Source organism: Ovis canadensis, chromosome 2, assembly GCF_042477335.2.
Source record: "Ovis canadensis isolate MfBH-ARS-UI-01 breed Bighorn chromosome 2, ARS-UI_OviCan_v2, whole genome shotgun sequence".
Classification (NCBI taxonomy): domain Eukaryota; kingdom Metazoa; phylum Chordata; class Mammalia; order Artiodactyla; family Bovidae; genus Ovis; species Ovis canadensis.
This window is the reverse complement of record NC_091246.1, coordinates 126,076,992-126,089,054: the sequence shown is the minus strand read 5'-3', so window position 1 is coordinate 126,089,054 and position 12,063 is coordinate 126,076,992. Positions and strand designations below refer to the sequence as shown.

Sequence of the window (12,063 nt, the reverse complement as noted above, 5' to 3'; positions counted from 1 at the left end):
TTTAAAAGAAAAGCATTTTCAATTTGGATCTAAAAGCAAAACTAAATGCTAAGACACATTTTAGGTTAAAAATTAAGGGAAGGGTGATGGCTCAGATGGTAAAGAATCTGCTTGCAGTGCAGAAAATCTGGGTTTAATTTCTGTATCAGGAAGATCCCCCGGAGAAAGGAATGGCTAACCAATCCAACATTCTTGCCTGGAGAATTCCACGGACAGGGGAACCTGGTGAGCTACAGTCCATGGGATAGCAGAGTGTCAGACACAACTGGGCAACTAACATTACTACTACTACTACTAAATGTACAAAACACTAGACAGATGGAGAACACTTGTCATCCTAATACCAAAAAAAGGGAGAATTCAATGTGGAAAAGGACACTTTCAATGCAAACTATTATAATTTGCAATGATTATATTATAGTTACATATATTCTCGAACCAAAACAATGTAGTGGCTACATTGGAGAGTCAAGAAGATCTATATAGAATCACACCAAGAATAAGACACTCCTAATCAATATGAGAGCAAATTGACAAAAAATAAGTAGAGCTATAAAAGACAAATCAATGTAATAAGTTGTATTTTATAAACATATATATTTTTTACACATGAAATTTGTCCTCATCATAAAGAAGACACTTTCTTCTCTAGTGTATATGGAATATTACTAAACTTAATAACATATTAGGTTCTAAATATGCATCAGTAAGTTCCATGGGATAGAAATATTTTAATCAACAGTATTTGATCATAGTATAGTACATATTATTTTTTAAATGTTATAAAGGATCTATATAAAAATTAATTAAAATGTTATATTAAATAAAATTGTCAGTGAGAGAAAATAATTGCTGGATATTAAACTTCTAAAAGACAATGATAATGCAAACACTACTCATAAGAATTTATGATGTATATTTAAAGTAGTCACAAAAGAAGAGTTTCTGGCACTAAATACCAGTAAGAATTAAGAAATAAAAATAAATGCATAAATTCCCAAATCAGAACCTAAAAAAGGAACAACACATAGATAAATAGAAAACAAGGAAATAATAAGCATATAAACAGAAATCAAATAGGTAAAATAATTTTAAATTGTATCCAAAATTAAACAAACGGTATAATTTTTTAAAAATTCAAAATAGAGAATTTGCAAGAGGGAAACTGCAAGTAAATAAATTTACAAAATGATAAATAATAGTGAACATAAACATTGAAACAGAAGGGAAACAAGTGGGATTTATACAAACAGATTTGAAAACCTGGATGAAATGGGTAATTTACTAGGAAAATAGTCTACCAAATTGGACCCCATTAGATATGAAAAGCTTAAGCAGACTGTATCAGTCTTGGTCCATTTAGCATGATCTTTGCAATGTCAGAGAACAGCACTGCGCCTTGTAGAATACAAAGGCAATCAAAGTCCCGGAAGATCAGATTATGACACAGGAGTGAAATAGGATATATCCTTGGTTGTGGTATGACCATCAAGCTGTATTGCCAACCTGACCAGCTGAAAGCAAAATGTTTATGAAAGTATAGAGAAAAGGGCCTAGACTTCTAAAAAGGAAGACCACCAGTTAGTCCTGCAGGTGTCTGAACTAGCACACATTAATTTCCCAACAGGATCATTTGTTAAAGTTAGAACATTGATTGGGAAGAAGCAGGATCTTGAATATTGGGACAGAGACACAAGTGGAAAGAAGGAATGTAATGATGTAAATTAATCATTTTCTTTCCCCAATTTCTCCAGAGCACTTATAACCTGTCTACCAGCCCCATGATACTTCTTATTTTCAGTAAGGTGTTCTATCAGAGCAAATACTTAGTTACCCAAAGCCATTACTGGTATTGACATCAAATTACAGGTATTCACAGATACTGTTTATTGGCTTGTTTGCCATGGTATGCAGTAAGCTAACTTTACCACCAGAATTAGTCATTAAAGACTTTAAAGATAGCAAGAAACAGAAATAAAAAGGCTTCATAAACTGAAATCTATACTCATTTAGGCAAAAGGCAATGGCACCCCACTCCAGTACTCTTGCCTGGAAAATCCCATGGATGGAGGAGCCTAGTAGCCTGCAGTCCTTGGGGTCGCTGAGGGTCAGATACGACTGAGCGACTTCACTTTCACTTTTCACTTGCATGCATTGGAGAAGGAAATGGCAACCCACTCCAGTGTTCTTGCCTGGAGAATCCCAGGAATGGGGGAGCCTGGTGGGCTACCTTCTATGGGGTTGCACAGAGTTGGGCATGACTGAAGTGACTTAGAAGCAGCAGCAGCATATCCACTTCGAGGAAATAATGAAAGAGACAATCCCATATATAGTAAGAACAAAAAAAGCAATACATGAATAAACCTAATAAAAAATATACTCACTGTATATGAGGAGAAATATAAATCCTTTGGAAGAGGCAATAATGAAAAGATATCCTTGTTCTTGATTGGAACAACTCAACATCATAAAAATGTCATTCAATTTATTATTATAGTTGTATCCTACTGAAAATATAAACACTCTTTTTTTCTTTTCTATGTAAAGCAAACTCAACCTAGAGTTTACATAGCTCAATTATTATACTACAGTAAACATTGAAAGATAAAAGCTGTGAGCACTGAATAGCCAAAACAGATACTAAAATTTGCTAAAAATCTCCATACGAAAGCTGAGCAGGCATCCATAGACAATCCAGTGGAAGAGAAGATGAATTCCAAAAGTAGATTCATGTAGGTATGAAAATTTAGTATTTGAAAAAAGTAGCATCTCAAGTCATTATGGCAAAAATAGACTCTTTAATAAATGCTTCTTGGGAAAATATTTAGCCTTAAAAATAAAGCAAAGAAAAAAGACAGAAAAAAAGAAAGGAAAGGAGGAAGAAAGACAGTAGTTGGATAGACTCCCAAAGATGTCCATATCGTAATCCCCAAATCTGTTAATCTTGCCTTATTTAGAAAATGAACTTTGTAAATGCTCTCAATTTAAGGATCTTGAGAAGGGAAGATTATCCTGGATTATCCATGTAGCAATCACAAGGGTCACTACATGAGAGACACAGTAGTACACAAAAATGAAAAATGCAATACGATGACGGAAGCAGAGACTGGAGTGATGTGGCTGAAAGCAAATAAATGCCAACATCCTCTGGGAGCTGGAAGAGGAAAGGAATGGCTTTTCCCTTGGAGCCATCAGAAGGAATTGACTTTTCATTACCTTGATTAGCCCTATAAATACTCATTCTGTACATTGAGCCAATACTGAAGGAGAACATATGCATATTTTTAAGACACTTAATTTTCTTACAGTCACAATAAGAAACAATATAAGAAGTACAGGTAAAAGGGTGAATTCTTCTATAACTCTTTATAGAGAAGGTTTTTTCTTTTTTTTTAATTATGAATCACATATTAGAATAACTGCCCCCGAGGATGTCCAGACTTAATCCCTGAAACTTGTACCTTAAGTGACAGAAGGGACTTTGCAGATACTATAAAGGGTAAAATCTTTAAGATAGGAAGAATTCCCTGGATTATCTAGGTAAACACAATATAATTACATAAATTCTTAAAAGCAGAGAATCTTTCTCAGCTCAATAAGAAAGAGATATAACACTAGAAGAAGAAAACATGAAGGAATCACACCCAACATTTTAGCTTTAAAAGCAGTGGAAGGGATCACAGCCAAAGCATATGAGCAGCCTCTAGAAGCTGGAGATGGAAGGGAAATGGATTCTCCCATACAGCTTTGAGGAAGTAATGCTGTCTTATTGACCCTTTGATTGTACCCAGTGAGATCTACATCAGATTTCTGACTTACAGAGCTATTTAAAAAAAAATTGTGTTTTGATTATTTGTTGCACTAGCAACAGAAAACACTCACTGTTGTTCAGTCACTAAGTTGTGTCCCACTCTTTGCAATCCTATGAACTGTAGCACACCAGGCTCTTTTTTCCTTCACTATCTCTTGGAGCTTTCTCAAATTCATGTCCATTGAGTCGCTGATGATATCTAACTATATCTCATTCTCTGCTGCCTCTTTCTCCTCTTGCCCTAGATCTTTCTCAGCACTGGCATCTTTTCCAATGAGGAATCTCTTTGCGCAGGTGGCCAAAGGGTTAGAGCTTCAGCGTCAGTTCTTGCAATGAATGTTCAGTGTTGATTTCCTTTAGGATTGACTGGTTTGATCTTCTTGCAGTCCAAGGGACTCTCAAGAGTCTTCTCCCAGCACCCCATTTTGAAAGCATTAATTTTTTGGTGCTCAGCCTTCTTTATGATCCAACTCTCACATCTGTACATCTGACTACAGGAAAAACCATAGCTTTGACTATATGGACCTTTTTTGGCAAAGTGATGCCTCTGCTTTTTAAAACACCATCTAGATTTATTATAGTTTTCCTTATAAGGAGCAAGCATCTTTTAATTTCATGGCTGCTGTCACCATCTGCAGTGATTTTGGAGTCCAAGAAAATAAAATCTGTCTCTGTTTCCATTTTTTATCCTTCTATTTACCATGAAGTGATGGGACCAGATGCCATGATCTTAGTTTTTTTGAATGTTGAGTTTTAAGCCAGCTTTTTCACTGTCCTTTTTTACCCTCATCAAGAGCCTCTTACTTCCTCTTCGTTCTCTGCCATTCAGTTCAGTTCAGTTCAGTCGCTTAGTCGTGGCCGACTCTTTTTGTGACCCCATGAACCACAGCACGCCAGGCCTCCCTGTCCATTACCAACACCCGGAGTCCATCCAAACCCATGTCCATCGAGTCGATGATGCCATCCAACCATCTCATCTTCTGTTGTCCCCTTCTCCTCCTGCCCTCAATCTTTCCCAGCATCAGGGTCTTTTCCAATGAGTCAACTCTTCGCATGAGGTGGCCAAAGTATTGGAGCTTCAGCTTCAACATCAGTCTTATCAATGAACACCCAGGACTAATCTCCTTTAGAATGGACTAGTTGGATCTCCTTGCAGTCCAAGGGACTCTCAAGAGTCTTCTCCAACACAACAGCTCAAAAGCATCAATTCTTCGGCACTCAGTTTTCTTTATAGTCCAACTCTCACATCCATACATGACCACTGTAAAAACCATAGCCTTAACTATACTGACCTTTGTTGACAAAGTAATGTCTCTGCTTTTCAATATGCTGTCTAGGTTGGTCATAACTTTCCTTCCAATGAGTAAGTGTCTTTTAATTTCCTGGCTGCAATCACCATCTGCAGGGATTTTTGAGCCTAGAAAAATAAAGTCAGCCACTGTTTCTCCATCTTTTTGCCATGAAGTGATGGGACTGGATGCCATGACCTTAGTTTTATGAATGTTGAGTTTCAAGCCAATTTTTTCACTCTCCTCTTTCACTTTCATCAAGAGGCTCTTTAGCTCCTCTTCACTTTATGTTATAAGGGTGGTGTCATGTGCATATCTGAGGTTATTGATATTCCTCCCAGCAATCTTGATTCCAGCTTGTGCTTCTTCAAGCCCAGCATTTCTTATGATGTACTCTGCATATTAGTTACATAAGCAGGGTGATAATATACAGCCTTGTCGTATTCCTTTCCCAATTTTGAACCAGTCAGTTTTTCCATGTCCAGTTCTAACTGTTGTTTCTTGACCAGCATATAGGTTTCTCAGGCTACAGGTAAGGTGACCTGGTACATATGTAATTCATAATCCAGATGACATATAAGATTGACTGAACTAGACTCATAAAAATTTAAAAAGTAAATTTGCTGCACATAACCAGAAACTTCAATAAACATATTAAACAGTATAAGAAAATATTTTAATATGTATTGGATATGAAGAACTAAGATTCCTAATATGTGATGGATTCTTACAATCTGAGGAAAACAAGACAAAAACCCAGTTACAAAAATAGACAAAAGAGTTCAGGAAAAATATCTAATTAAGAATCTTAAATATAATAAGATGAAGGCAAAATAAACCTACATTGAGAGGACAGTTTCTGCTTCTAGAGAGATAAAATAGACATACTTTACTCTTTTCCTGTAAAACTGAAAGCCCTGGTGTATGTGTGTGCTCAGTCCTGTCTGACTCTTCGCCACCTGATGGACTATAGCCCGTCAGGCTCCTCTGTCCATTGAATTTTTCAGGCAAGAATATTGAAGTAGTTTGCCATTTCCTTTTCCAGGGTATCTTCCCGATCCAGGGGTGGAACCCACTTCTCTTTCATCTTTTGCATTTACAAGTAGATTCTTTACCACTGCCACTTGGGAAGCCCTCGAAAGCCCTGGACATTATATATAAAACATACATAAGCCTCAGAAGAGTTGAAAGCTGGCTGACTGGCTAGGAGCCTCCAGACCCAAGAAAGAACACAGTAGTAAATTCCTTTGTCTTCTTTTCTGACTAATGTATCTCAGAGTTGCGGCTGAAGGAGCTGGTAACCCAGAAAAACAAATGCACGCAGACAAAAATGACCCCCAAAAAGCCTGTTCTCTGTAGCCAAATTCCCAGAAAGGTGAAGTGTAGCAAAACAAACACTCTACTCAAGGTAAACATCACAGATAAACCTGTGACCTGACATTTTCCCAAGTTAGCAGAGGTTGAAAGGGGAGCCTAGACTTCCACTGTTCCCAGGGGAGCCAAAGCTTTCACTTTCTACCTGCTCCAGTGAAGCATTTCAAGCCCTTTGTTGGGAAGGTATAAGAGACCTGGTAAGGAGATAGAACAATGTCACCACTGAAGGTAAAGAGTCCCCAACCTCACTCTTGTGTCAGGAGAGACTGATCAATTAGATAAATTGAAATTTTATCCTCTACCTGGAAGTGAAAAAGCCCTCCCCCATCACCCACTAAGGTGGTATTAAAGGAGGCCTAGGGAAATCAGGAATTTCACCACCGTCCAGCTCTAATAAGGCCCCACCCAGCCTTGGTCGCAGTGAAGGTCTCAGTGTGTTGAGTAGTGATGAGTCCCCATCCCCCCACCCTATCCCCCACAGCTTGGGAGGTATCAGTGAACTCTCATTCAGCAGTAATGAGGAGCATCCCACTCAGGTGTCAACAGAGCTGGAATACTATGATACTCAAACTTTCTAACTTTCAGTTATCATTAAGAATCAAGAAGATATCAACCTAAGGGGGAAAACAAAGACAAATGGAAATGACGTCATAAGAATGCTTCAGTGAGAAATGATGAACACACTAGAAACAACCATAATAGAACGTCTCAGCACACAGATATGAAATATTAAGAACTTGAGTGGTGGAAATGTTAGCATTGAAAAATGTACTAGCTTAACAGCACAATGGAGAGGAGAGAGGAAAGAATCAGTTAACTGGAAGCTATAAGAGTAGAATAGTAGAAAGAAAATAACATAAAAAGGGAGAAGCAGAGCCTCAGGGCTGTGTGAGGATAATAAAAGAGCCAGCGTTTTTTTATGAAACACAAAGGAGAGGATAAAGAGGGGGAACTGAAACATATTCAAAGAATGGTTGAGAACTTCCCAATTTAGCAAAAGACATAAAGATTCAGGTATGAAAAACTCAGCAAATAACAAAGAATTTCACACAAAGAAACACCATAGGTGAAATTCTAAAAGCTAAAGGCAAAAATTCTTGAAAGCAGCAAGAAAAAAAAAATTGCCATTAGAGTAAAGAAATATGAATGACAGGGTATTTCTTTAGAAACTGTGGAGTCCAGAAGGAAATGGCAAAACATTTTTTCAAGTTCTGAAAGAACTCTCAAGAATTCCGTGTCTGACAAAAATGTCCTTGAAGAATTCAGGGGAAATTAAGACATTCTCAGAAGAGCAAAACAGATTATTTGTGGTCAGCAGACCTTTATTAAAAGAATGACTAGGGGCCTCCCTGGTGGTTTGGTGGTTAAGATTCTGCAGGGGGATACAGGGGGCACAGGCTCCATCCTGATCAGGGGACTGAGAGAGGTACTCTAAACAGAAAGTGAATGATAAAGAAATCTTGGATCACAGAAGGAAAGAATGAAGTGAAAAAAAAGACGGTAAGTATGGTAGACTTTCTCTTATTGAGGTTTTTGGATGATTTTTGATTATTGAAGAAAAATGTATAATAATACTGAAAGTGATTCTCAATGAATGTAGAAGAAATAAATTAAATTATAAATGTGTGAGGGTAAATGGATGTAAAGGGGGGAAGTTTTTATAATTTATGCAAACTAGTAACATTATGACATTAATAGACTGTGAAAAGTTATGTTGTTATTGTTTAGTCACTCAGTCGTGTCTTACTCTTTTGTGACCCCATGGACTGTAGCCTGTCAGGCTCCTCTGTTCATGGGATTTTCCAGGCAGGAATACCACAACAGGTTGCCATTTCCTTCTTCAGGCATCTTCTTGACCTAGGGATGGAACCCTGGTCTCCTGCATTGGCAAACAGATTCTTTACCACTGAACCACCACTTCTTTGGGTATTCTGTAGTGATAAAAGTGTCATAGAAACAAGAAAATATCACAGTCCTAAGACAAAAAAGAGAGAGATGCACAATGTGTATAGCAAACCTGATAGAAGAGATAGAAAATTAAAGTTGGAGACCTCAACACCTGTGTCTCAACAAGAATTACTTGGACAGAAGATCGACAGGGATACACAAGAATTTAACAATACCATGAACTTGGCATGCTGCAGTCCATGGGGTCGCAGAGTTGGACGTGACTGAGCAACTGAACTGACTGAACTGATCAACCAACAGGATCAAATAAGATCCTGTTTTATAGACTATTTTATAGTCTATAAATTTTATAGACTATTCCTCCCATCAACAGTAGAATTCACCTTCTTTTCTAGTGTCTACAGAAGAGGAGCCTGGCTGGCTACAGAGCCAGACATGTCTGAGCGAATAAGCAAAAGCAACAGAAGATTTATGGCCATAAAATTATCTTCAAGAAACTTAAAAGAATTGATATCACACAAAGTATTTACCAACCACTATAAAATCAAGCCAGAAAGCAATAAGAAATAAGATGAAAAGCTCCAAACACTTGGAAAGTGAACAACATATTTCTAAATAACTATTTTGTTAAAATCTAATATTGGGGAATTGCAAACAAATTGACTGAATGGAAATGAAAATGCAATATGGCAAAATATGTGAGACATAGCTAAAGCAGCATTGAAAAGAAAATTTATAGCACTAACATGCATACTGCTGCTACAGCTTAGTCACTTCAGTCTTGTCTGACTCTGCACGATGCTATGGACTTTAACCAGGTTCTTCTATCCATGGAATTCTCCAGGCAGGAATACTGGAATGGGTTGTCATGCCAGGCTCCAGGGGATCTTCACAACCCAGGGATCAAACCCAAGTCTCCTGTATTGCTAGCAGATTCTTTACCACTGAGCCTGCCAGGGAAGCCCAACATGCATACTACATATTAGAAAAGTGGAAAAGTCTCAAATCAATAATCCATGTCCCTAGCTCAAGAACTTTGAATACCAAAATAAACCCAATGTAAGCATAATGTAGGAAAAGATAAAGGTAAGAGTAGAAATCAATAAAATAAAATAGAAACATATCAGAAAAAGAATAAATTATCCGATCCCTGCTTGCATGCAATGTAATTGTCTAAGAAAAAAATCTAAAGGAATCTATAAAAATATCCCAGGAATTTGTAAGTTTATCATGTTAACAAGATACAAATAAAACAAAGTCAATGGTATTTCTATGTACTACCAATATAATTGTGGACATCAGAATTAAAATGCCATTTATGATTGCTTAAAAGACAAAATATTGAGGTGTAAATCGAAAAAAAAACCATGTACAGAACTTTTTTAAAATTTTTTTTATTTTTACTTTATTTTGCTTTACAATACTGTATCGGTTTTGCCATACATTGACATAAATCAGCCACGGGTGTACATGAGTTCCTAATCTTGAAACCCCTCCCACCTCCCACCTCATATCATCTCCCTGGATCATCCCCGTGCACTAGCCCCAAGCTTCCTGTATCCTGCATCGAACATAGACTGGCGATTCGTTTCTTACATGATAGTATACATGTTTCAGTGCCATTCTCCCAAATCATCCCACCCTCTCCCTCTCTCACAGAGTCCAAAAGTCTGTTCTATACATCTGTGTCTCTTTTGCTAACTCACATACAGGGTTATCATTACCCTCTTTCTAAATTCCATATATATGTGTTGGTATACTGTATTGGTATTTTTCTTTCTGGCTTACTTTGTATAATAGGCTCCAGTTTCATCCACCTCATTAGAACTGATTCAAATGTATTCTTTTTAATGGCCGAGTAATACTCCATTGTGTATATGTACCACAGCTTTCTTATCCATTCATCTGCTGATGGACATCTAGGTTGTTTCCATGTCCTGGCTATTATAAACAGTGCTGCGATGAACATTGGGGTACACGTGTCCCTTTCAATTCTGGTTTCCTCAGTGTATATGCCCAGCAGTGGGATTGCTGGGTCATAAGGCAGTTCTATTTGCAATTTTTTAAGGAATCTCCACACTGTTCTCCATAGTGGCTGTACTAGTTTGCATTCCCACCAACAGTGTAAGAGGGTTCCCTTTTCTCCACAGCCCCTCCAGCATTTATTGCTTGTAGACTTTTGGATCGCTGCCATTCTGACTGGTGTGAAATGGTACCTCATTGTGGTTTTGATTTGCATTTTTCTGATAACAAGCGATGTTGAGCATCTTTTCATGTGTTTGTTAGCCATCCATATGTCTTCTTTGGAGAAGTGTCTATTTAGTTCTTTGGCCCATTTTTTGATTGGGTCATTTATTTTTCTGGAATTAAGCTGCAGGGGTTGCTTGTATATCTTTGAGATTAGTTGTTTGTCAGTTGCTTCATTTGCTTTTATTTTCTCCCATTCAGAAGGCTGTCTTTTCACCTTGCTTATAGTTTCCTTTGTTGTGAAGAAGCTTTTAATTTTAATTAGATCCCATTTGTTTATTTTTACTTTTATTTCCAATATTCTGGGAGGTGGATCATAGAGCATCCTGCTGTGATTTATGTTGGAGAGTGTTTTGCCTATGTTCTCCTCTAGGAGTTTTATAGTTTCTGGTCTTACGTTTAGATCTTTAATCCATTTTCAGTTTATTTCTGTGTATGGCATTAGAAAGTTATCTAGTTTCATTCTTTTACAAGTGGTTGACCAGTTTTCCCTGCACCACTTGTTAAAGAGATTGTCTTTAATCCATTGTATATTCTTGCCTCCTTTGTCGAAGACAAGATGTCCATAGGTGCATGGATTTATCTCTGGGCTTTCTATTTTGTTCCATTGATCTATATTTCTGTCCTTGTGCCAGTACTATACTGTCTTGAGGACTGTTGTTTTGTAGTAGAGCCTGAAGCCAGGCAGGTTGATTCCTCCAGTTCCATTCTTCTTTCTCAAGATTGCTTTGGCTATTCGAGGTTTTTTGTATTTCCATACAAATCTTGAAATTATTTGTTCTAGCTCTGTGAAAAATACCGCTGATAGCTTAATAGGGATTGCATTGAATCTGTAGATTGCTTTGGGTAGTATACTCGTTTTCACTACATTGATTCTTCCGATCCATGAAAATGGTATATTTCTCCATCTATTCCTGTCCTCTTTGATTTCTTTCATCAGTGTTTTATAATTTTCTATATATAGGTCTTTAGTTTCTTTAGGTAGATATATTTCTAAGTATTTTATTCTTTTCATTGCAATGGTGAATGGAATTGTTTCCTTAATTTCTTTTTCTACTTTCTCATTATTAGTGTATAGGAATGCAAGGGATTTCTGTGTGTTGATTTTATATCCTGCAACTTAACTATATTTATTGATTAGCTCTAGTAATTTTCTGGTGGAGTCTTTAGGGTTTTCTCTGTAGAGGATCATGTCATCTGCAAACAGTGAGAGTTTTACTTTTTCTTTTCCAATTTGGATTCCTTTTATTTCTTTTTCTGCTCTGATTGCTGTGGTAAAAACTTCCAGAACTATGTTGAATAGTAGCGGTGAAAGTGGGCACCCTAGTCTTGTTCCTGACTTTAGGGGAAATGCTTTCAATTTTTCACCATTGAGGATAATGTTTGCGGTGGGTTTGTCAAATAGAGCTTTTATTATGTTGAGGTATGTTCCTT

General features: G+C 37.2%; 1 long non-coding RNA gene across 1 annotated transcript in view; it reads right to left on the bottom strand.

Annotated features, from left to right (window-relative positions):
* The window catches only part of LOC138433782 (uncharacterized), an 89,056-nt gene that overhangs the window by 37,056 nt on the left and 39,937 nt on the right, over positions 1–12,063 (bottom strand). The window lies entirely within an intron of this gene.